At 50.5% G+C, this 25,621-nt stretch overlaps 1 pseudogene; it reads right to left on the bottom strand.

Annotated features, from left to right (window-relative positions):
• Window positions 1-191: 191 nt before the first annotated feature.
• Window positions 192-24,500, bottom strand: LOC119841646 (annotated as a pseudogene).
• Window positions 24,501-25,621: the final 1,121 nt, after the last annotated feature.

Here is a 25,621-nt window from a genome sequence, read left to right as displayed (position 1 = left end):
AGCCAAACCAATGGGCATCAGGGCATGGGTGGGAGATTTGCCTATGGGTTCCCCCAGCCTGAGCTGGACGGTCTGCATCTGTCATGTCCACAAACGACCTGCTCCTGCCATTGGGTGTATTTGAGCTTAGATCGTAACCCTCCAGTTGAGGAGCAATAGTCACCTGAGTTATCAGCCTGAGGACTGGGGACTTAGGAGATCCTGAAGGTACTGCCCCGGGAGCTGGAGAGCAGAGAACGGGCTTCATGATACCAGACGATGAGCTGGGAAATTAGCTCCTGGGTGGAGCAGGGAGGCTGGGAGTCATTACATCTGGGTTCCATGCCCACCCACAGGAAAGGAGTGGGGGGCTATGCATTAGAGAAGGGGATATTGAGAGACAGGTCCGCTGGGCTCTATTCCGATGCAGCTTTGAGCAGATCACATAACTTCTTTGGTGTCTCTGTGTCCCTGTAGGGAACATGTTGGCATTCATTGGGTGAGAAGTGCTGTATAAAATATAGGGTCAACTCCTCAAGCGGTGTAACTCAGCTGAGCTTTGATTGACACCAGCTCGGGATCTGGTCCACTGACTCCAACCCAGCTGCGGCCAATTCATGCCAGCTGGGCATCCAGCCCAATAAATGTTTTTGTTATTATACTAAGGAGCAGCTAGCACCGTTGTGTGGTGGCCCATAAGGATAATGCTGTAGTTGGGATTTTAATGAGCCTTGCACATTGGTACTAGATAGAATGAAGAAATGAAGAAATTCTTCTCACTGTTTATAACCCCTCAGTGTGTTTCAATGTCAAACAAGGGATTGTCTTCTCACTCTTCAACCCCAGAAGGCATTTGAGACACAGCTTAATGCCAAAATCACTTTCCGGGCAAGGGTGGAATTCCTCCTCTTGAACTAGCTGAAATAATTACCAGTTAAACTGGTGTCAAACTGGGGACGTATGTAGGGTCCCAAGAAGGTAAGATACTTGTGTCTGTTCATAAGTTGCTTGTCTCTTGCACTTGCGGTGAGACTCACAATGGCTAATACCATTAATAATACATGAATAACTAATCATAATTGGTAATATTAGCTCCTCATTAATAGCTAATGCATAATATACATATCATATCAATGTGAAATAAAATAATAATAATGTTTTTACGTATATGTCACTGAGAACAGGAAATAATAATAAATGACCACCATGTTTTAATTAAAGTATGACAAAATTATGAATGCTTCATTACTTGTTAGTTATTAATAATAATTTTATCATTGTTAATTAATCCCCTTCAGTCCCTTATATGAGGGACACATCAAGAATAGGAGATAGAATTATTGGGCCAGATATATGCAACAATCTTACTACGAAATATGAATATAAATGCCAAATGTATTTTAATGACTTACTAAGTTTGATTATTGAATAATTCTTGCATATGAGTTTTGAACTTGTGATGGGAAATGCCTTATCTTTCTTTGATAAACTAGTAATTAGTGGTTAAAGATCATGATTAACAATTAGTATTAACTGATCGCAGATAAAATAATTTTAACAGAGATCGGTGACCCTATGTGTTAGTTTGACTCCATCGTGTGTAAGAGAAATATAAATGATTGAAGAGAATTTCAATCTGAAATGCTGCTGTGTGAAAATGATCACAGTGCATCTCTCTTCATCCCAATCTCTCAGGAAAGAGTTTGATTTTGAAAATAAATAGTATAGGCTAGATGCTGAGACAATAATGGCCAAATCTGTTTTCTAATAGAATCTTTATTGTTCTGAAGTGACTTAGAAAGAGCTAGCTTGGAAAAAAGCATGATCTACTTCTTGCTATTATGTGATTTCTTCATTATTTAATAATATACTAAAATGATAACAATATTAATATTTTTATTTTCTCTTTTTCTTTTTTCTCCTGATTTTACAATGTTATAAACATTAAAAATTAATGAGAAAGGTGTCTGCGTAAAGAAATCTAAGTGGTAAGACTAAAAAGAGAACTACATTTTATTAGGTTAACTTGAAATTTTAGTTTTCTAATTTGAATGTATTTTCTATTTCATTGAATGTGATTAGGATCTCTTTATACATATTAATTGTAAGAGAATTCATATTAACATATAGAGAACGAAAAAAATGAGATTTCTCTATAAGCAAATGTACCACATATACAACATTATAATTATTAATAAATACATATAGAGAGATCCATATTTACTTCAGAAGAGATATAGGAAAAATAGAGTGATCTGAGTGGCTACGTAGAAGGTGGTGAAAGTCAGATCAGATTACTCTGTAAATATATTCCTATTATCAGTGTGTGTTTATAAAAGATCAAACGTTATTATTTATTATTAGTGTAGAAAGAGATTGAAATAATAGTACATTGTTTAAATGATAATGATATTTTTAATAAAGGTATATAAACTGGTTGATAGAGTATTAGGTTTATAAACAATACCGTTGCTACTGAAACTTATTTATAAAGAAAATGAATAATATCTGACTGGTTTATAATATGATGTTATTTTACTGGTTTATAATATATGTGATGTTGGTTTATAATATGATGTTATAATATCATGTTATCTTGTATGATTACAAGAGATCAATATGTAGACCTATAGCTTCCTTCATAACTGTTATAACTATGAAGACATGATTTCAAAGCTATTGATATGAACAGGATTGCTTTATAAACATAGTCATTATTAATATATATTTATTTACAAGAACTGCGTAACATTTACCATCCTTTACCTCATTTTAAAAATACCTAAGTGAAATATTTGGACTGAAATCTTTCTACAAAGACTTGTGAAATGTTACACGAATCTCTACATAGAAAGAAAGCTCTAAATACAACACAAATCAATTGGATTGAAAGAACAATAAGTGAGACGGGGTTTTCAATTAATTGGACTAGCACCAGGCAAATGTTCACTCAGATACTAAAAATACAAGTATAGGAACATGGACAGATAGATAATCCTATGTAGTACAGATAGATGGATTGATATTTCTGCATAGCATGGTCAGATAGATAGACAGAGATAATTCCACATAAGGTAGATAGATAGATAGATAGATAGATAGATGTAATTACACATAGTATGAACAGATAGATAAATAGATGTGCATTTATGGGGACCATTAGATAACTCCACATAGGACAGACAGATGGATAGATTCACAGATACACAGCCAGAGAGCTAGAGAGACAGATAATTCCACAGAGAACGGACAGACGGACAGATGGATATTAGCTGTCCCGTATCTGGCTGCCAGGTGCTGTGCTAGCTATCTGCTCAGTCCTGGTGCTATGGGGAGGGGCACCATGCGGGGTGAGTGCTCAATGCTGTTATTGCTAATAACTCTGGGGTGTACTGAGCAATGTCTCCTCCTTCCTCTGGGATGTTGTTGTTTCAGACCCATCTGTAGCCCAGGGAACAGTCTCCCTGTGGCCCCTCGGACAGGGGCATCTGCAGAGCCACCGGGATCAGACACAGGGGGCCCAGTCCTGGCCCCACTGCAGGCAATGGCCAAACTCCCATGGACGCCAATGGGGCAGGAGGTCACACGTGTATTCCCATGGGGGAAGGATCCCTAGCTCACAGACCCGTCAATGTTCGGGGTTATTCTGACAGATTGTTCCTCCCGGACTATCCCTCTGCCCCTCCATGGGTCTGGGCCCCTCTGAGACTTGGGGACCCTTCTCATCTCCCCACTGCTAAGTGTCAGGGAAGATTGGGCTCCTTCAGCCATGTTGGTGCCCAAACCGAGACTGTGACGAACAGCTCTAAGTCTACCCCATGGGGGCAACTGCATCTGGTGGGATGGAGCCGTCGGGCAGAAGGAAAGAGGGCTGGGGAAGGGGAGTTTGGAGAGACCTGCTCCTTGGTATCATGGCCGGAGCATGTGTGTGTGTGTGTGTGTGTGTGTCCTCATGCAGGTGCGCTCCCGTGCCTGGCGGGGGCTGGGGTGGGATGGAGCTGTGGGGCACAGAGGGTGGGGATCAAAGCTGCAGCTCAGTGTCATGGGGCATGAGGGGGTCAGCACAGAGCCCAGGGAGCTGTGAGTAGAACCCCCTGGAGGGGGGAGCAAGGATCTGAGCCCCAAGGGGTGCTGCCGGACCGTCTCTGTGTGGGACAGGGAAATAAATATGGTGAGAGCGAGACACCAACAGGACAGGGAAAGACAGCAGGTCACACAGAGAGATGGCAGTGCCCAGTGACTGCCACCTGGTCTAACCACTAGCCCCAACTCAGAGGGGTAGCTGTGTTAGTCTGGATCTGTAAAAGCGGCAAAGAGTCCTGTGGCGCCTTATAAACGAACGGTCTGTTAGTCTATAAGGTGCCACAGGACTCTTAGCCCCAACTCACCTCTCAGTGCTGGAGATAAACCCAGGAGTCCTGGCTCCCAGACATCCTGCTCTAACCACTAGTCCCGGATCCCCTCCCAGAACTGGGAATAGAACCCAGGAGTCCTGGCCCCCAGGCCCTCCCCGCTTTAAACCCTAAACCCCACTGCTCTCTCCAATAGCAATGGAACCCAGGAGTCCTGAATTCAAACCACGCAGAGAAATGACAATCCAGTTCCCTCCTCCCGTATTGCTCCCATCCCATTTAAAATCCAAATAATCAAAACTAGGAGAAAATCCTGCATTAAACACACTAGCATAGCTGGGGCAGTTCCGCACACCCCACAGTGATGGGTTCAGGCTCTGTGCACACTCAGGGATGTGTCGGATAAATCAGGCCACATCTTCAATCTTTCCTCCCCAATGGCTGGAAACTGCTTTGTATATGAAAATGAGCTGAAATTCTGCTGCAGTGATGTGTCCCCGTGGTCTGTGGTCCCCAGACCATGATCTAGGCCTGGTTGGATAGCAGGCCACGTCCCATGGGTTTTCATTGACACTATCACAGCCGACGGCAGATGTCATGGGGGAAGCAGGAATTCCCCACTCGTTGCCTTTCATGTGCCGGGGATATAGTTTCATAATATCTCAATTCCGAATGCTTGTGAAAACCCGCCGGGTGGCTCTGCCTCTTCCACTCAGACCTCGGAGTCCAGTTTGCATGCTGGGCTTAGCAGATCCCATGCTCTGATCGCTCCAGTGCCGGGGCCCCAAACCGTGGGTGAGAATCAGAGTCAGTGGCTGGGAGTTCCAAGGAAGTCTCTGGGAGTTGGGACCCCAAAGCCCATTGAAATTCAAAGGGGTTTGGGCACCTCCATTCCTACAAATCCCAGGCCCATGGAGAAACCACAGAAAAAGGGGCAAAGGGCTCCCAAGCCCTGGGAAACATAAGACACACGGCCACTTGGGCTAGATTTCCCAAGGTATCTGGAAACAAGGATCCCATGGAAATGTGATGCTGACCCTGGCGTGCTGTCAGCAAAGGGCCGTGGTCCTGCCAAGCAAAGGAGAGAAGCCCCGTCATGAGAGCGGCTGTCCACTGAGTATCTCCTGCGGTTGCTGTGGTATCTCGGGTGCTCCCAGCTCTGCCTTCCGGCCCTCTCCCGATTTCAGTTCCCAGAAGAAAACAGGGTCTAATTGTAGTGCTGGGGTGTCCCCTCAGCTCTGCTCCAGAGAAGCAGGTGTCCGGGGGGGAGTCCCCGTGAATCAGAACAACACTGAGGGGGCAGAAAATAAACTGAGGGCTGAATGAGGAGAGGAGAAAAACACCCAGAAGACAAACACCAGATGGGCCTTGGAGCACTTGGTCGTTCAGCTGAGAGAACAGATCTCAGGGCTGACAAGTGTGCTGCAGGGTGGGGTTGGCTGGGCTGAGTGGGTCGACACCATGGCTCTGCTCTTGCCCATGGGCTGTCGGGGACTGTCCTGTCTTGGGACTCATGGGCCTCAGATGGAAATCTACAGCCTGGTTTGCTTGGGTCTGGGATTGGTTTGAAAATATGTATGTGTATTTAGTCCTGGCCCTGCTGCCCGCAGTGCCCATTACACAGTACAGCCGCCCCTTCCCCCCACCCTCTGCTGCCCCTAGTGCCCATTATACAGTACAGCCGCCCCTTCCCCACCCCGACCCTCTGCTGCCCCTAGTGCCCATTACACAGTACAGCCGCCCCTTCCCCACCCCGACCCTCTGCTGCCCGCAGTGCCCATTACACAGTACAGCTGCCCCTTCCCCACCACGACCCTCTGCTGCCCCTAGTGCCCATTACACAGTACAGCTGCCCCTTCCCCCCACCCTCTGCTGCCCCTAGTGCCCATTATACAGTACAGCCGCCCCTTCCCCACCCCGACCCTCTGCTGCCCCTAGTGCCCATTACACAGTACAGCTGCCCCTTCCCCCCACCCTCTGCTGCCCTAGTGCCCATTATACAGTACAGCCCCCCTTCCCCACCCCCACCCTCTGCTGCCCCTAGTGCCCATTATATGGTACAGCCCCCCTTCCCCGCCCCCACCCTCTGCTGCCCCTAGTGCCCATTGTACAGTACAGCCCCCCTTCCCCACCCCCACCCTCTGCTGCCCCTAGTGCCCATTATACAGTACAGCCCCCCTTCCCTGCCCCCACCCTCTGCTGCCCCTAGTGCCCATTGTACAGTACAGCCCCCCTTCCCCCCCCACCCTCTGTTGCCCCAAGTGCCCATTATACAGTATAGCTGCCCTTTCTCTACCCCCATCCTCTGCTGCCCCTAGTGCCCATTATTCAGTATAGATATCCCTGAAGAAGATGTTTTGGCACCATCTAGCTGCACAAAATACACCAGAACGTTATCTGTACTCCTTTTGCCCAGCATAGAGCAGTATATTGATGGATTGACAGAAAGAGAAAGGGAGATATCACAGATGGATTGAGAGAGAGATTTAGATATGGAGATATCACAGATTGTAGGATCAGTAGATAACTAGAGATTTTGAAAATAGAAAGGCTGGAGAAAATAGATAGATAGATAGATAGATAGATTTCATCGTCCACTCAGTATGTTTATCAGGGCTGCCTATTCAATTCTGGCCACCGGTGGGAAAGGAGGAGACTCCCTATTGGCTCGGCCACATCCCTGGTGCAACAGCCAAACCAATGGGCATCAGGGCATGGATGGGACATTTGCCATCGGGTGAATCTTGGGTGAGATTGCAACCAAGAGTCTGGGGAGCAATAATCACCTGGGGTATCCACCTCAACTGAGGACTTGGGTCTTAGGAGATCCTTGAGGCTCTGCACTGGGATCTGGAGAGTGGCATAGAAGGAGGAATGGGTGTCATAGACGACTTGCTGTGAAATTAGGTACTGGTTAGAGAAGGGGTGGCTTTAGGAGGGGAGGGGGTCTAGTGATTAAAGAATGGAAGGGGTCTAGAAGCAGAACTCCTGGGTTCTATTTCAATGCAGCCTTGAGCAAGTCTAGTAACTTCTTTTGTGTCTCTTTCCCCAATGGTAAAGTGTTTGTGTTCTTTGGGTGACAAATTGTATAAAACTCCTTTGACAAATTCTTGAGCTCCTATGTCTCTACAGCGCTTCAGTTGACTCCTGCTGGGGATCTGCCTATTGACTCCAATGGAGCTACGACCAGTTGACACCAGCTGAGGATCTGGTGCTTTATGTATTACTATAAATGATCATTACCATAGCTATTATGAAGTCCTTTGAGACAATACGGCATCTTGGGATTCAGATTTCCTGGTTCATATAGATTCATCAGTCTAAGGGGAGATGGGATCATTAGATCATCCAGTTGGACCCGCTCTATAGCACAGGCTGGCAAATTTCACCCATTTCCCCGTATACTGAGCCCGATAACTCATGTTTGACTCACGCATGCTCCAGAAAGGCAGCCAGCCTGAATTCGGAGTCTTTTGTGCTAGATACGTTGAAGCAATAGCCTACAGTTTGAGCTCCCCACACTTTTCAGTCTCAAACAGGAGAGGGTTTCCTAGGCATTGTCCCCTTGGATGAGCCAGATTAATGTGAACGTCACTTCTACTAAGAGAGGGTAACATTCTATCCCCTTGGTAGCAGTAGCTGAATTTGGATCCCAGGTGCAACCTTTGTGGACTTGTGAGCTTTTGAGATTTTTGCCTCGGGGACTTTTCTGGCTCTGTGACACTGATAAGCTTAGCCATCCCTATTCATACCAATAAATGACAGTGAATCCTTGTTAATGAGTCTTATCATTCTAATATATACTTGTAAGACTATAATATACAATGCTTAGCAACACACCACCCTTGAGAGTAGAAAACTAATAATTAATGACCAGTAAGTTTCAAAATTATTACTCACTAATAATTAACGACCGGCTGATAATTACTAACTGCACATTATAAATGATTAGGGTGGATAAGTTACTATAAGGGACACGTCCTGAATCTGGAATTAACTCTGCATCCTACATGAAAGATATGTTGCAATCATATTATTCAGCATGAATATCAATTGTTCTGGATTAATGATTAATGACCATCCATTTGTTATCAAATAATGAACACATATCAGTTATCAATTGATTTGTTGCCATTTGTTATAAATTTATTAATCAGGAGCTAGTAGTTAATGGTTAACATTCATAGCTAGACATTATTAATAAAAGATCATAATAAAACAACATTAACAGAGATCTGTGACTCCTCAGGGAACAGTTATCCCACATGGTGGATGGGGAATATAAATGTTAAAAGTTCATTTTTCTCTGAGCTTTTGCTGTATGTAAATTATCATAGTTGGTGACTGTTTATAATTGCATTTGGTAACAATCTTTCATCTGGAAAGCATTTGATTTTCCAAATAAATAGTACAATTTGGATGCTGTAAAAATAAAATCTCTTTTGTAGTATAATCCCAACTATCCTATCTTCCGACACTGGCTAGTGCCAGGTGCCCCAGAGGGAATGAACAGATAATCATCAAGTGATCCATCCCCTGTTGCCCATTCCCAGCTTCTGGCAAACAGAGGCTAGGGACACCTCCCTGCCCATCCTGGCTAATAGCAATTGATGGACCTATCGTCCGTGAATTTTTTTGAACCCTGCTATAGTCTTGGCCTTACCAATATCCTCTGGCAAGGAGTTCCACAGGTTAACTGTGCATTGTTGAAGAAATACTTCCTTTTGTTTGTTTTAAACCTGCTGCCTATTAATTTCATTTGGTGACCCTTCGTTCTTGTGTACAGAGAAGGAGTAAATAACACTTCCTTATTTAGTTTCTCCACACCAGTCATGATTGTATAAACCTCTATCATATCCCCATTAGTCGTCTCTTTTTCAAGCTGAAAAGAGCCAACCACATATAGCTGGGGCTAGGAAGAAGAAGGAGGAGGAGGAGGAGGAGGAGGTTACTGCTGGGATATGTAAGGGTTAACTAACAGACATGAGAACCCGCTGGTGTGCTGGCATGGTATCAGGGAGTAGGCACAGTCACACAACTATTCCTTCGCTTAATAGGTAAAGTGTTACCCCTTTCCCCACCCTTCTCCTTGTTAAGAATTGATAAGTGTTGCAGCTGCATAAGAAATATGGGGATCTAAAGAAGTGTTATCTCCTCCTCCCTTCCTTTCCCAGCTACATAAGCGAGCCCTGGGTCATGATGGCCCCTTCCTCCCTCACCTGAAAACTGCAGATTAAGGGAATTTGTAGCAACAAATTACTGCAAAGAAATGTATTTTCAAGGGAAAGATGTGTGTATAATATGTGTAATGCTGTAATCAGTCAATAGGGGTGGGTGTAATCATAGTATGGGAGTTTCTATTACTTAACAAGGGTTTTTGGGATGTTGTAATGGATGTAGGTGTTTACATACTGTGACAAAGTTACTCCTCTACCTTGGTGGGTCTTGCACTTATTGGCAGATTTGCTCGCCTTGGAGCTTCACGGTAGCCCTCAGTTTGGCCATTTTTGTGATCCCACAGTCCAGGTCAACTCCTCCTGTGTCTAACCAGGAGTTGGGAGATTTGGGGGGAACCTGGGCCCACCCTCTTCTCCGGGTTCCAGCCCAGGGCCCTGTGGAATGCAGCTGTCTAGAGTGTCTCCTGGAACAGCTGTGTGACAGCTACAACTCCCTGGGCTACTTCCCCATGGCCTCCTCCCAACACCTTCTTTATCCTCACCATAGGACCTTCCTCCTGGTGTCTGATAATGCTTCACCCGCCCACTTCCCGGATCCCAATATGATCACTTTTCTGTAGCCCTCTGGCCTGGAGGGAAAGGAGGGAGAGGGCTGCTGCTGCTAGGCCCTGGGCTCTCCCTGCTGCTGTTGCTACTCCAGCTGCTCTCCTGGCTGGGCCAGATACCACCCCCTCTGTTCTCTGCTATCTGGTCGCTGACCGGCTGCTGGACCCCCCACCCTTGGGTGTTGCTACTGCTCCAACTGCAGCCTCTTGGGGGGGGGGCCTGCTGGCCCACTCCCCAGAAAGGGGGAGTGAGGGACCCTAGCCGTTGCTGCTGTGGACACCACCAACACCACCACCTGAGAGGTGCCTACCTGGACCACCACCTGGAGTTCCTGGAGCTGCTGCCGTGGAGTCTGCTGCCTGGAGCTGCTGAAGCCCGAGGAGGAGAAGAAGAGGACCATCTACCCGTGGGGGAGCACCTAGAGACTTTGCAGACCACCGTGGAGGGGGCCTTAAGACTGAGTAACTTTAAACAGTGCTCTTGTGGTGGGGGGTCTTGACTGTGTTTCCAGGGACACAGGGGGTGTGGCATGGAACTGCCCCCCGATCCATCTGTGTCCCCCCAACCCCCACCACTACTACCACCACCGCTAAAAAGACCAGGCCCTCCATGGCAGGGGCTGCCCCCACTGCCGTGGCCGTGGCATTCCTCCCTGCTGTTCCCGCCACCAGCTCTGCGAGTGCCCCTCCCTCACCCCCAGGGCATACCCCACACTTGCCGCTAAGTCATCTCTCCCAGCCACCACCTCTGCAACCATCTATAGCGGCTGGGGCCCCTTTCCCACCATGACCAGGAAGCACGGCGTCCGTTGCCTCCTGGTGCCTGCCTCGCCCCACGTGGAGACCTATGTGCGGGCGTTGGCGAGGGTGGTGGGGCCCACGGTCATTGTGGCGACCTCCAAAATGTATGGCAAGGTCGTCTTCTTCTTAGCATCGGAGGCCGCCGCCCAGGAGGCGGTGGAGAAGGGCCTGGCCAGGACATGTTCGTCCCCCTGGAGCCACTAGAGGACCTGGGCATCCACCTAGTCCTGACCTCCGTCCCTCCCTTTCTCCCCAATTCCGTCCTGTTACCCGCCCTCTCTACCCTGGGGAAGCCCATCTCTGTCATCAGCCCTCTCCCGATGGGCTGCAAAGACCCCGCCCTCTGTCACGTCCTCTCCTTCCGCCGGCAAGTGCAGCTTCAACTGCCGCCGGCGGCGCGCGACGGAGAGGCGCTGGAGGTGTCCTTCCTAGTCCCCTACCAGGGGACCCATTACCGGGTGCATTACTCCACGGAGGAGGCCCGGTGCTACCTCTGCCGGGCGATGGGACACGTCCGGAGGGACTGCCCCTTGGCCCGGCAAGGAGGGGCATCTGGGACTCCCGAGCCCCTGCAGGGCACCTTCCCCGTCATCGCCGGCGCCCCTGGCTGCTCGGTGCCTGAAACTGCCCCTCCTCCTTCCCAGTCCACCATTGCTCTCGCTCGGGCCCAAGGGGCACGTCCCACACTATAACCAGACTAGTGGGAGAGCCCCACCCCCGCTGCTTGCAATCTGGCGGGGCCTGTGGAGGAGGGTGCGGCAGGGACACCGCCGGACATGGGAGAGGGCCCACCCCAAGGGGAATCTTCCCTCCCTTGTGCTGCTCCACCGTTACCCCCTCAAGTCCCTGAGCCATCGCCTCTGCCCCCTGACACAACCCCTGCTAGCCAGCCCCCAGATGATGCTATGGAGGGCTGGGCCCTGGTTCAGGGGAAGTGGGGCAAGCGGAAGGCTCGAGCTCCGCTCCTCCCATCTGACGCGGAGGGCCCCCGGATGACCAGGAAGGGGGGCACCGATGCCGAGCCTTCCGCTCTACCCACGGGTCTGCTCCATCCACCGGTGCCGGCTGGGGAAGACGTGGCAACACTGGAAGGCAGCATCTCCCCTCCATGGGAGTCCCTCCCCTCCGAGGCCCCTGAGGAAGCCCCTCCTTCCCTGGCACCATCTGAAACCTCAGTGAGCCCCAAGGTGACCGTCACGTCAGGTGCCGGCGAGGAGAATCCCAGGGTGGCGGAAACTGATCTCTTGTCCATATATGAGGAGATCAAGGCCCTGGGTCTGACCCTGGTCACCCAGGGGGAGGACGACCCTACACCAGTGAGCCTTGATCTGGGCGACTTCACTCCAACTCCCCTTTCCCCATGCTCCCTCCCCCTAACCGTTTCTTCCGCTTCCACCTCCGAGGAGCCCCTGGACTCCTCCATCAACTCGGCCGCAGATGGTGCCCCGCTGATGGCCACCGAGCCTGTTGAGGTGACGGCCAGTGCCACGCGGCTGGGACCTGAGCCACCAGGGGCACCCCTCGTTGGTGAGGAGCAATCGGCCTCCTTCCCGGGAGGGGGCCCTACAGAAGAGAGTCCACCTCCTGATGCCGTGGCTGCCAAATCCACCATAGAGCCTGCGCCCGGCATCACTGAGAGCCCTCTCCCCGCCCAGACTCTCACCTCTAACCCTGCCCCTGCCCCTATCCCGTCCACCTCCCAAGATATTATCGCCACCCCTGGGACTGTCTCCTTCCCCTTTCCAACACATGACTTATGAGGAGAGGCTGAGGGAGCTGGGATTGTTTAGTCTGCAGAAGAGAAGAATGAGGGGGGATTTGATAGCTGCTTTCAACTACCTGAAAGGGGGTTTCAAAGAGGATGGCTCTAGACTGTTCTCAATGGTAGCAGATGACAGAACGAGGAGTAATGGTCTCAAGTTGCAATGGGGGAGGTTTAGATTGGATATTAGGAAAAACTTTTTCACTAAGAGGGTGGTGAAACACTGGAATGCGTTACCTAGGGAGGTGGTAGAATCTCCTTCCTTAGAGGTTTTTAAGGTCAGGCTTGACAAAGCCCTGGCTAGGATGATTTAACTGGGACTTGGTCCTGCTTTGAGCAGGGGGTTGGACTAGATGACCTTCTGGGGTCCCTTCCAACCCTGATATTCTATGATTCTATGATTCTATGATTCTATGACCCCCAGGGAGTGACCTTTGTGTTTACCCGTCCCGACCCACCAGGGGCTGCCATCCTCCCTCCACCACCCCCTATCGCCCCAGGGTTCCAGGCGGGCCTAGTGGGGCCAACCCATCAGGAGCCCTGGCGGGGGTCCGCACCCTGTCTGCCCGTCTCGATGGGCCATGGGGCTGTACCAAGGGCCCCGTCAGGGAGTAACCAGGAGACCGTAACCCCATCCCCTCATGCGCTGCGAGAGGAGTTGCAGGAGTTTTTAGAAGACGTCCATGGCTCCCGCAACAAAGTACAACTTGCTCTCCAGCGATGGGGGGACTTTCATCAAATCCTCCGGGCCACATGGGGGAGGGTAAAAGGACCGGGAAGCAGGGCACCACAGCCTACCAGTGGGTCCACCTCTTCCGTGACTCCTTACTCACCTACGGGGTAGGACTGCTGCGCAGCCCGTCGGGAGCTGTGAGCATCCCTGCCGGCGAGGATCTCCCCCAGCCCTCCTCATGGCACCTCTTACCATTGCAACATTGAACACCCGTGGCTGTAGGGTGGGTATCCACAGTCCCAGGTGCTCTCCTTCCTTCGGGAGGGGGGGTACTCTGTGGTTTTCCTGCAGGAGACCCATATGGATCCGACCGCCGAAGACAGCTGGCGGCTGGATTGAGGGAACAGGGTCTACTTTAGCTATCTCACAGTTCGTACGGCTGGAGTGGCGACCCTGTTCTCCCCTGACCTACAGCCCGAGGTGCTGGGGGTCGCCGAGGCTGTGCCGGGCCGCCTGCTGCACCTCCGGGTCTGCATGGAGGGGCTCGTAGTCAACCTCGTCAACATCTACGCCCCGGCAGTGAGCCCGGAGCGGCTGCAATTCTATCAGCAGGCATCCGCCTTCCTCGGCACCTTGGATCCTCAGGAGTGCCTGGTCCTGGGAGGGGACTTTAACATCACCCTTGAGGAGCGGGACCTCTCGGGGACTGAGCAGAGCCCTGCCACCATCACCGTCCTCCAGGAGATAGTTGAACACCACTCCCTGGTGGACGTCTGGCGCGACCACCACCCGGATGACACTTCCACGTTCACCTTTGTCCGGGTGGAGGCCCATCGGTCGCGCCACTCCCAGTTGGACCGCAATTATTTATCATGCTTCCATCTTTCACGAGCCCACTCCTCCAGCATCCGGCTGGCCCCATTTTCTGACCATCATTTAGCCACCGTGACGGCCTCCCTCTGCGCAGAGAGGCCAGGGCCGGCCTATTGGCATTTTAACAATAGCTTGCTGGAGGATGCGGGCTTCGTGGCGTCCTTCCGGGAGTTCTGGCTGGCCTGGCGAAGGCAGCAGCGTGCCTTTCCCTCGGCACGGCGGTGTTGGGACCTAGGGAAGGTGCGCGCCCGGCTCTTCTGCCGTGACTACACCTGGGGCGCCAGCCGACAGAGGGATGCGGCGATAGAGCAGTTGGAACGGGAGGTCTTAGAGCTGGAGAGACGTCTGGCCGCCAGCCCCGAGGATCTGCCCTTCTGCGGAGCGTGTCGGGAGAAGTGGGAGGAGCTCCGGGCCCTCGAGGACCATCAGGCCCGGGGTGCCTTTGTTCAATCCCGCATCCGTCTCCTTCGGGAGATGGATCACAGCTCCCGCTTCTTCTATGCCCTGGAGAAAAAGAGGGGGGCCAAGAAACATGTCACCTGCCGTCTGGCAGAAGATGGCACCCCCCTCACGGATCCGGTGGAGATGTGTGGGAGGGCGAGAGCCTTCTACGCAAGCCTTTTCTCCCCGGATCCGACCGATCCTAATGCTTGCAGAGTGCTGTGGGAGGAGCTCCCGACGGTCAGCGTGGGCGACCGAGACCGGCTAGAGCTGCCTCTCACTCTGGCCGAGTTCTCGGAAGCCCTCCGTCGCATGCCCACCAATAAATCTCCGGGCATGGACGGGCTGACCATGGAGTTCTACCGTGTGTTCTGGGACATCCTCGGCCCAGACCTAGTCACCGTCTGGGCCGAGTCTTTGCAGAGCGGGGTCCTCCCTCTTTCGTGAAGGCGAGCCGTGCTCACCTTATTGCCAAAGAAGGGGGACCTCCGCGATTTACGAAATTGGCATCCCGTCTCGCTCCTCAGCACGGACTACAAAGTCGTGGCAAAAGCAATCTCGCTGTGGCTAGGGTCCGTGCTGGCGGATGTGATCCACCCAGACGAGACCTACACCGTCCCGGGCCGCAGCATCTTCGACAACCTATATCTGGTCCGGGACCTTTTGGAACTCGGGTGTAGGGATGGTCTGTCGTTTGCCCTCCTGTCCTTAGAGCAGGAGAAGACGTTCGACAGGGTGGATCACGAATATCTCCTGAGCACTCTGCAGGCGTTTGGCTTCGGACCCCAGTTTGTGGGTTTTCTCCGGGCGCTGTACGCCTCCGCAGAATGTTTGGTCAGGCTCAACTGGACCCTGACCGAACTGGTCAGCTTCGGGCGAGGAGTACGGCAGGGGTGCCCCCTCTCAGGCCAGCTGTACGCTCTGGTGATCGAGCCCTTCCTCTGTCTCCTCCGAAGGAGGTTGACAGGGTTGGTACTGCGGGAGCCGGAGCTGCGGCTGGTCCTGTCGGCGTACGCTGATGACGTGCTCCTCGTGGTCCAGGACCCGGGTGACTTTGCACGGGTGGAGGCTTGCCAGGCCATCTATTCGGCAGCCTCCTCCATGCAGGTCAACTGGGTCAAGAGCTCTGGCTTGGTGGTAGGGGACTGGCGGCAGGCGAGCTCCCTCCCACCCGCGCTTCAGGCCATCCGGTGGAGCACGGGTCCGCTGCTCTATCTGGGCGTTTACCTTTCTGCCACGCATCTCTCTCCGCCGGAGAACTGGCAGGAAATAGAGGGCGGGGTGATAGAGCGGCTCCGGAAATGGACAGGACTACTCCGGTGCCTCTCCCTTCAAGGGAGAGTGCTGATGCTTAATCAACTAGTCCTGTCCATCCTCTGGTACCGGCTCAACACCCTAGTCCCGGCCCCGGGTTTCCTGGCCAGCCTCCAGACATCGATTCTGGAGTTCTTTTGGTCAGGACTGCACTGGGTCCCTGCAGGGGTTCTCCATCTACCTCTGGAGGAGGGAGGGCTGGGCCTAAAATGTCTGCTTACTCAGGTCCATGTCTTCCGCCTCCAGACCCTGCAGAGGCTCCTTTATGGTGCAGGCAGTCCGGCGTGGAGCATACTGGCGCACGCCTTCCTGCGCCGCTTCCGAGGGCTCCGATACGACCGGCAGCTCCTTTATCTCCATCCGAGAGGTCTTCCGCGAGACCTCTCCGGGCTGCCAGTCTTCTACCAGGACCTCCTCCGGACCTGGAAACTCTTTTCAACGATCAGGTCCGTGGCGGCCACCGAGGGGGCAGATCTCCTCGCGGAGCCCCTGCTACACAACCCCCAGCTCCGTGTGCAGGTGGCGGAGTCCCCCCCCCGGTGAATACTTCAGGAGGTGAAGGCCGCTTTGCCGCCCACTGCTCAGGTTTAGCTCGACCGGGTCCTGCATGAGGGCACGCCCTGCCCACCCTCTACCCCAGGTCTGCCGGACCTTTTAATTGGACCCCTGCCCTGTGGACCCAACTGACCCCTTCACTCCTTCACTGTAAGCTGGCTGCACGAGATGCAGACGGTCTTCTTTCAAATCGCGCCAAGAAAACATCTATACACGCTCGTGCTCCACACCCTTCATGCCTTCACCCTCGTGTCCCACCCCGATACAAAATGGCGGGACCTTCTGCCACCTTTGGAGGGTGAGGAGCCCTGGTGGGCCAGCCTGTATTCCACCTTAGTCCCGAGGCCTGCCGGGGATGTCAGTTGGCGGCTTCTTCACGGAGCCGTGAGCACGGGCGTGTACTTGGCGCGGTTCACCTCAATTCCAGACACCTGCCCCTTTTGCGGCATGAGGGAAACCCTGGCACACACATACCTGGAGTGTGCCAGGCTGCAGCCCCTATTCCGGCTCCTCACCAATATTTTATTACGTTTTTGGTTGTACTTTTCCCCTCACCTTCTTATTTATGCACTCCCTATCCGTGGCCCCACAAAGTCACGGGATCTCCTGGTCAACCTCCTCCGGACCCTAGCTAAAATGGCCATCTACAAAACCAGAGGGAGGAGGTTGGCCGATGGAGTCTCCTGTGAGTGTGGGGCCTATTTCTGATCCTCGGTCCGTTCACGTATCCAGGCAGAGTTCCTCTTGGCGGTGTCCTCTGACTCCCTTGAGGCCTTTGAGGAGCAGTGGGCTCTGTCCGGGGTTCTCTGCTCGGTGTCCCCGTCCAGTTCCCTTCGTTTGACCCTTTGACCACACTCCTGTCCCTGTTAGTTCATTAGTTGTCCCCCGGAATTATTTGGTATCTAGGTCCTGTGGATCCCCCTTTTAAGCTGGGGGGGATCCTTTATCAGTGGATGGGCTTCACCTGCCCACTTCCCAGATACCAATAGGATCACTCTCCTGTAGCCATCTGGCCTGACCCTGTCCCAATAATAACTTAAATAAAAAGAGTACGCTGTAACTAATCCAGTGCTTACTGGACAATTGGGTCCAGGGGAACAAGTATCGCAATAAAGAAGCCTGTACTCATATCCTCCTCTGGGTCAACCTGCTCCTTTTTTCTTCTAACAGTTACTAAAGATTTGTATTTAATCATTCCTCTTCTTATCAATAATAAATGCTTATAAAGATCTGCATCATTAGATTTCTTTTCAACATTATGTTTGGTCTTAATTACTGTGTACAAACAGGATAAAATGAGAATAGATTGCCTTAAACACCCTGATTGCTCTTAATGGGTGTCTGTGAACTGAATGAAATGCTTTTTGACTGATAACATGATTGCTTCTAATAAACACTTGGAAACTCATTGAAGTGTTGTCAGACTGCTTTCTAAACACATTGATTGCTTTAAATAAATGTATATAAACAATTTGAAATAACATTAGATTGAGGTGTAAACAATACATTTGCTATTAATATTTATAAGGAATTGGAACAGTATTTGAATGATTTATAAATATTATTGTAATCGAAACATGATTGCAAAAGATTAACATTATTATTTAGATTTTATAGTCAGGATTATTAATACATATTTTCAAATATATTGGTATTCAATTAGGTTACTTTATACATATCGTTATTATTAATGAATATTTATTTAAAAGTTTTGTATATTTTTATTGCTGAGGTCCCTTTAAATATATGTAACTTTTTTTTTATTATTTGGAGCTGAGTACACACATTTAAAAATTAGTATACAGCTCTCTGCATCAAAATAAAGCTCTAAATGAAACCAACAGGAATAGGGTCAAAACTAATAAAAAGCAATATGGGATTTCAATTAATTGTATTAGCAGCAGGAACTTTCCATGGTAAGTATTCCTTCAGATACTACAATATAAGAGTAAGATGATAGATAGGTAGATAAAGTATGTATGAGAGAGGGAGAGATATGTGTGAACTGGATAGATAGATAAATAAGTACAGATAGGAGAGAGAGACAGATAACACCACATAGAGCAATCGGTAGATGGATGGATACGGGGAGAGACAGCGCGCTAATTCCACATAGGAAGGATGAATGGATGGACAGACAGATCTATAAAATACATATGAGCGAGAGAGAGCGAGAGAAGGAGGGATATCTGCAATAGCGATAGATAAATAAGTAGATATGGGACAGATAGTGAGACAGAGGGGTGTGTATGGGACGGATAGACAGATAGCTACAGGACAGACAGCTAGATAGAGAGACTGTAGCGTTGTTGTTCCACTGTTGGCCCCAGGATAGCAGAGAGACAAGGTGGGTGCGCAAAAAGAAAAGGAGGACTGGTGGCACCTTAGAGACTAACAAATTGATTAGAGCATAAGCTTTCGTGAGCTACAGCTCACTTCATCGGATGCATGTAGCTCACGAAAGCTTATGCTCTAATACATTTGTTAGTCTCTAAGGTGCCACAAGTCCTCCTTTTCTTGTTGCGAATACAGACTAACACGGCTGCTACTCTGAAAGGTGGGTGCCGTGATACCTTTCATTGGACCAACTTATGTGTCTCTCTCACCAACAGATGTTGGTCCAAGGAAACGTAGCACCTCACCAACCCTGTCACTCAGCCAGATGCAGGGAGCTGTAGCCCAGGGAAGCTTAGGCGCTAAGAAATGTGCGAGTGTCTAGGGGGCCACAGGTTTCAGAGTAGCAGCCGTGTTAGTCTGTATTCGCAAAAAGAAAAACAGTACTTGTGGCACCTTAGGGACTAACAAATTTATGGATACAGACTGACACGGCTGCTCCTCCGGAGCCCAGGGAGAGGCGACTCCACAGGGGGCGGATGGGTGGGAGCCTGAAAAACATCGCTACGGAGCCGCCTCCCTTCCTTCCTCTGGGCTGGAAACTGGGAGGACAGAAAGAAAGTCGCCCCCTCTTGCGGGGCAATGGCCCGACCCCTGGTTCCAGCCCCGAGGCCAGGCCGGTTTCGGGACCCCTCGCTGTGTGTGGAAGCCGCTGGGGTGTTTTTCTCAGTAGTTTACTGCCCTCTAGTGGCGGTCCGAGGAGCTGCCAACCACCGCTTTTTCCGTCCGGTCGAACAGAACCAGCCCCTTTCTTGGTTTGAAATGCTTGATTTATGCTAGACTCAGGGTCCAAACTTCAGGACTAGGAGCGTTTAGAAGACCATGAGGATATTTTGGAGCCCGTCTGAAAACAATCAGCTCCCAGCTCTTAGTTATAATAATACAATGATTAATTGTACAATACTACAATTTATTTATGTACTGCAGAACTGAAATTAAAATAGCCAATCGGGAGAGAGCTATAGCAGTTCGAGTGGAGGCTGTGAGCCAGGACTCCTGGGTTCAAGGAGGGGAGTGGGGTCTAGTAGCTGAAGCATGATGGGGCTGGAAGCCCGGACTCCAGGAATCTAATCCTAGCTTTGTCACAGACACTCTGTGTGATGTTTGACAGCTCTGTCCCCACTCTTTGCCTCAGTTTCCTTACTAATGACACTTCCTTACCTCCTGGAGGGTTTTAAATGCTCAGTACATCAGTATCCATGAAGTGCTTTGTGATCTTTGGCTGATAAATCCCATGGAAGCATTTTGTCATGAAATCAAATTGCCCATATTCCTGCAATACACAATCCACACTAGCTACAGAAGCTGAGTTAGCCGTACAGAATTTATTCGAGCTAAGCCAGAATTTGTTTGTACCCCATGAACCTGCCAGCCAAACTCTGTTTGGTCCTCAGCAAGCAGTGCCGCATTTAGACAAATCTTTTCCTCCTTCAGGTGACTATGGCTGAGTGGCTGGAGCAAATAGAAATATCCCCACAAATGCACTAAGAGCGGAAACATGGTATTCAAGGGCACAGATGTTCTGAGGAGTCTCCAGGAGACTCCAGAAAATCATAGTTAGTCCTTGACGCATGCTCTCTATGCCACATTTCCTGCTGTGTGTTGCCATGAGTAGTCAAGGTAACATAAATCTTGTTACTATTAACTGATATGTGCCAATAAATAACCATCCTAGAGCTAGCTTAGCTCTGGAATGACAGCAGAGGTATGCCATAAATCCTACAGGTCATCTCCATGGATACTATAGAGTTACTCTGTAAATACTACACCATTATTTCGTAGCAATGAGGAAAGTACAAGAGGGCTGCTCTTCAGATATGCTGTAACTGCTACAGTGCTACTACACAGATACTATGGAGTTACTCCATCTATATTGTATAGTTACTCAGCAAATACTGAAGAATCATAGAATCATAGAATCATAGAATATCAGGGTTGGAAGGGACCCCAGAAGGTCATCTAGTCCAACCCCCTGCTCAAAGCAGGACCAAGTCCCAGTTAAATCATCCCAGCCAGGGCTTTGTCAAGCCTGACCTTAAAAACCTCTAAGGAAGGAGATTCTACCACCTCCCTAGGTAACGCATTCCAGTGTTTCACCACCCTCTTAGTGAAAAAGTTTTTCCTAATATCCAATCTAAACCTCCCCCATTGCAACTTGAGACCATTACTCCTCGTTCTGTCATCTGCTACCATTGAGAACAGTCTAGAGCCATCCTCTTTGAAACCCCCTTTCAGGTAGTTGAAAGCAGCTATCAAATCCCCCCTCATTCTTCTCTTCTGCAGACTAAACAATCCCAGCTCCCTCAGCCTCTCCTCATAAGTCATGTGCTCTAGACCCCTAATCATTTTTGTTGCCCTTCGTTGTACTCTTTCCAATTTATCCACATCCTTCCTGTAGTGTGGGGCCCAAAACTGGACACAGTACTCCAGATGAGGCCTCACCAGTGTCGAATAGAGGGGAACGATCACGTCCCTCGATCTGCTCGCTATGCCCCTACTTATACAACCCAAAATGCCATTGGCCTTCTTGGCAACAAGGGCACACTGCTGACTCATATCCAGCTTCTCGTCCACTGTCACCCCTAGGTCCTTTTCCGCAGAACTGCTGCCGAGCCATTCGGTCCCTAGTCTGTAGCGGTGCATTGGATTCTTCCATCCTAAGTGCAGGACCCTGCATTTATCCTTATTGAACCTCATTAGATTTCTTTTGGCCCAATCCTCCAATTTGTCTAGGTCCTTCTGTATCCTATCCCTCCCCTCCAGCGTATCTACCACTCCTCCCAGTTTAGTATCATCCGCAAATTTGCTGAGAGTGCAATCCACACCATCCTCCAGATCATTTATGAAGATATTGAACAAAACGGGCCCCAGGACCGACCCCTGGGGCACTCCATATGACACCGGCTGCCAACTAGACATGGAGCCATTGATCACTACCCGTTGAGCCCGACAATCTAGCCAGCTTTCTACCCACCTTATAGTGCATTCATCCAGCCCATACTTCCTTAACTTGCTGACAAGAATGCTGTGGGAGACCGTGTCAAAAGCTTTGCTAAAGTCAAGAAACAATACATCCACTGCTTTCCCTTCATCCACAGAACCAGTAATCTCATCATAAAAGGCGATTAGATTAGTCAGGCATGACCTTCCCTTGGTGAATCCATGCTGACTGTTCCTGATCACTTTCCTCTCCTCTAAGTGCTTCAGGATTGATTCTTTGAGGACCTGCTCCATGATTTTTCCAGGGACTGAGGTGAGGCTGACCGGCCTGTAGTTCCCAGGATCCTCCTTCTTCCCTTTTTTAAAGATGGGCACTACATTAGCCTTTTTCCAGTCATCCGGGACTTCCCCCGTTCGCCACGAGTTTTCAAAGATAATGGCCAAGGGCTCTGCAATCACAGCCGCCAATTCCCTCAGCACTCTCGGATGCAATTCGTCCGGCCCCATGGACTTGTGCACGTCCAGCTTTTCTAAATAGTCCCTAACCACCTCTATCTCTACAGAGGGCTGGCCATCTCTTCCCCATTTTGTGTTGCCCAGCACAGCAGTCTGGGAGCTGACCTTGTTAGTGAAAACAGAGGCAAAAAAAGCATTGAGTACATTAGCTTTTTCCACATCCTCTGTCACTAGCTTGCCTCCCTCATTCAGTAAGGGGCCCACACCTTCCTTGGCTTTCTTCTTGTTGCCAACATACCTGAAGAAACCCTTCTTGTTACTCTTGACATCTCTTGCTAGCTGCAGCTCCAGGTGCGATTTGGCCCTCCTGATATCTTTCCTACATGCCCGAGCAATATTTTTATACTCTTCCCTGGTCATATGTCCAACCTTCCACTTCTTGTAAGCTTCTTTTTTATGTTTAAGATCCGCTAGGATTTCACCATTAAGCCAAGCTGGTCGCCTGCCATATTTACTATTCTTTCGACTCATCGGGATGGTTTGTCCCTGTAACCTCAACAGGGATTCCTTGAAATACAGCCAGCTCTCCTGGACTCCCTTCCCTTTCATGTTAGTCCCCCAGGGGATCCTGGCCATCTGTTCCCTGAGGGAGTCAAAGTCTGCTTTCCTGAAGTCCAGGGTCCGTATCCTGCTGCTTACCTTTCTTCCCTGCGTCAGGATCCTGAACTCAACCAACTCATGGTCACTGCCTCCCAGATTCCCATCCACTTTTGCTTCCCCCAAAGAGTTACACCAAAGTAAATGAGACCAGAACCTGAGTTTACACATAGAAAACAATATTACAGACCCTACACTTACAAAATTAGTAAGGAGTTACTTGGTAGATACTACAGAAATACTGCACTTTTAGGCACAGATCTTCAAATAACTCTAGGCTCCTTACTGCTGTTGAAATCAGTGGGAGCTGGGACATAAATAGCTTTGAGGATCTGGGCTACACTGTATATATCCTGCAAAATTAGTACGGAATTGCTCCAGAGGTTCTTCAGAATGACTCAATAGTTTGTACAAAATTATTAGAAAGTTACTCCATAGATACTAGTGATTTACTCCACGGTAACTTTACTACTAGAAATTTACTACCACTACTAGAAATTTACTCCTTAGATAGTACAAATATGCAACGGTGTAACTGAGATAAGACTCTGGTCATGCACATACAAAAAACATTCCCAAAGCCTGCATTGCTTGGTCAGTTCCCTTCCCCAAGACCCACATCTGCTAACCATCCTCCTCATGGCCAACTTCACCTCCTTGTTCCTGAAGGTGTAGATCATGGGATTGGTGAGGGGGAAGACCATGGTGTGCAGCACAGCTAACACTTTCTCCAGAGGGATGGTGCGGAAGGGACGGCAGTAGATGGAGATGGCCGGCACAAACATGATGAAGATGACAATGATGTGGGTGATGCAGGTGGAGGCCACTTTGCTCTAGCCCTGGGGACAGTGCGTCCAGAGCTTGAGCAGGAGGAGGGAGTAGGAGGCCAGGAGGAGAAGGAAGCACAGGAGTATGACCAGCCCATTGTTGGAGAAGGTCAGGATCGCCACCAGGGCAGCATCGGTACAGGCCACCAATGATCACCTGGGGCACATCTCAGAAGAAGTTGTCTAGGATGTTGGGGCCACAGAACGAGAGCTGGGCAATCAGCCCCACCAGGATGGAATGAAGCCCCCTGCCCAAGATGCCCCCACCAGGGCCCAGCAGACCCCCCTGCTCACCATGCTTGTGTAGTGCAGGGGCTGGCAGACAGCCACGTAGCAGTCATAAGCCATGAAGAGAAGAAGGAAGGCTTTGGCAGCCCGCAGGAGGTGGAGGAAGCAGATCTGGGCCATGCAGCCCATGTAGGAGATAGTCTTGCGACAAGAAGAAGTCAGCCAGCATCTTTGGGGGGGTGACAGAACAGTAGCAGATGTCCAGGAAGGTCAGGTTGGCCAACAGGAAGTACATGGGGGAGCCCAGGTGGGGGTCACCCCAGACAGTGAAGAGATGAGGCCATTGCCCGGGAGGAGGACGATGTAGAGAGCAGGAAGAGGAAGAAGAGGATGAGCTGGACTTCGTGGGCAGGGACAAGTCCAGGAGGACAAATGTGGTCACCACCATCCAGTTCTCTTGCCCCATCATGCTGGACACACACACATGCACAGGGAGCAAAGATGCAGCTCAGTAACCGGCTCCCCAGGCTAAGGGTAGCCCTGTAGTAAGACCACTAGCCTAGGTTGTGGGTTCAACTCCCTTTCTACCACAGACTTGCTGTGTTGTCTTGGGGCCAGAACACCAAAGGGGTTTAGGCACATAAGCAAGGTGCATCCAATGGGAATTAGGCGCCTGAACTGCTTCTGAAAAATCCCATTGCATCTGAATGCCCCTAACTACCTTTGGAAATCTGGACCACAGAGTCTCAGCCATTGAACAGAGGCAGCTTGTCAGGAAGGGAAAGTATGAGCTGAGTTGGGGAGGGGAACCCAGGATCATACCCATGGGTATCCGTGGGTGGAGGGGTGTGTGCGGCAGAGGGAATCAGGTGGCAGCTAGCCAGGGCCCCACTTTGATGCCCCCCATGCTTATCTCCTTCCCTGCCATCATGTCCCCTCAGCTGGTCCCATGTCCTGGCTGCACCTGATGCTTTGGCAGAGAGGAGCCGGAATAATATCATGGCTCAGAGAGGGAGAACATCTCCATGCGTCTGACAGGGCGCTGGGCTCCCCACGCAGCCCCTCTGCCCATGCGTGGTCCTGAGAGGACTTGGCAAAGCCGCAGAGCAGCCCAGGTGTGCATCTAGGTGGGCGGAGGACTGCTGGTCAGGACTGAGGCATGAGCAGAGTTGTGGGTGGGGGGAAGCGCAGGGCTGGGCTAGGAGGGGGCTGCAGATTGGGAGTGAGGGGCACCGGCAGAGCCAGGGACACAGAGCAGCTGCGCTGTAATGGCCGGTGGGCAGGGGGCTGGCGCAGAGGCACTGCCATTGGGATGTGGCTGTATGGGAGTTTTGGGGGGGAGGAAGGAGAAGCAGCTGGATCCCAGGCTATGGTAGGGGCCATGCAGGGGGCACTGGTGAATTCGTGCCTAGCCATGCCTGGTCAGTGCATCTTTGCACCGGAACAACAGACCCATCAGGATCCTGTGGGCCGGTTCTACCCCCAATGAATGCCTGGCTGGCAGGAGACCAGGAGTAGGGAAGCTGCACCGCAGGTGGCAACGGAGGGAGGGCATTGTGCTTGGCAGCATAGGGGGCAGGGAGACAG

The sequence above is a fragment of the Dermochelys coriacea genome, chromosome 13, assembly GCF_009764565.3.
Source record: "Dermochelys coriacea isolate rDerCor1 chromosome 13, rDerCor1.pri.v4, whole genome shotgun sequence".
Taxonomy (NCBI): Eukaryota; Metazoa; Chordata; order Testudines; family Dermochelyidae; genus Dermochelys; species Dermochelys coriacea.
This window is presented reverse-complemented; position numbering and strand designations above follow the sequence as displayed.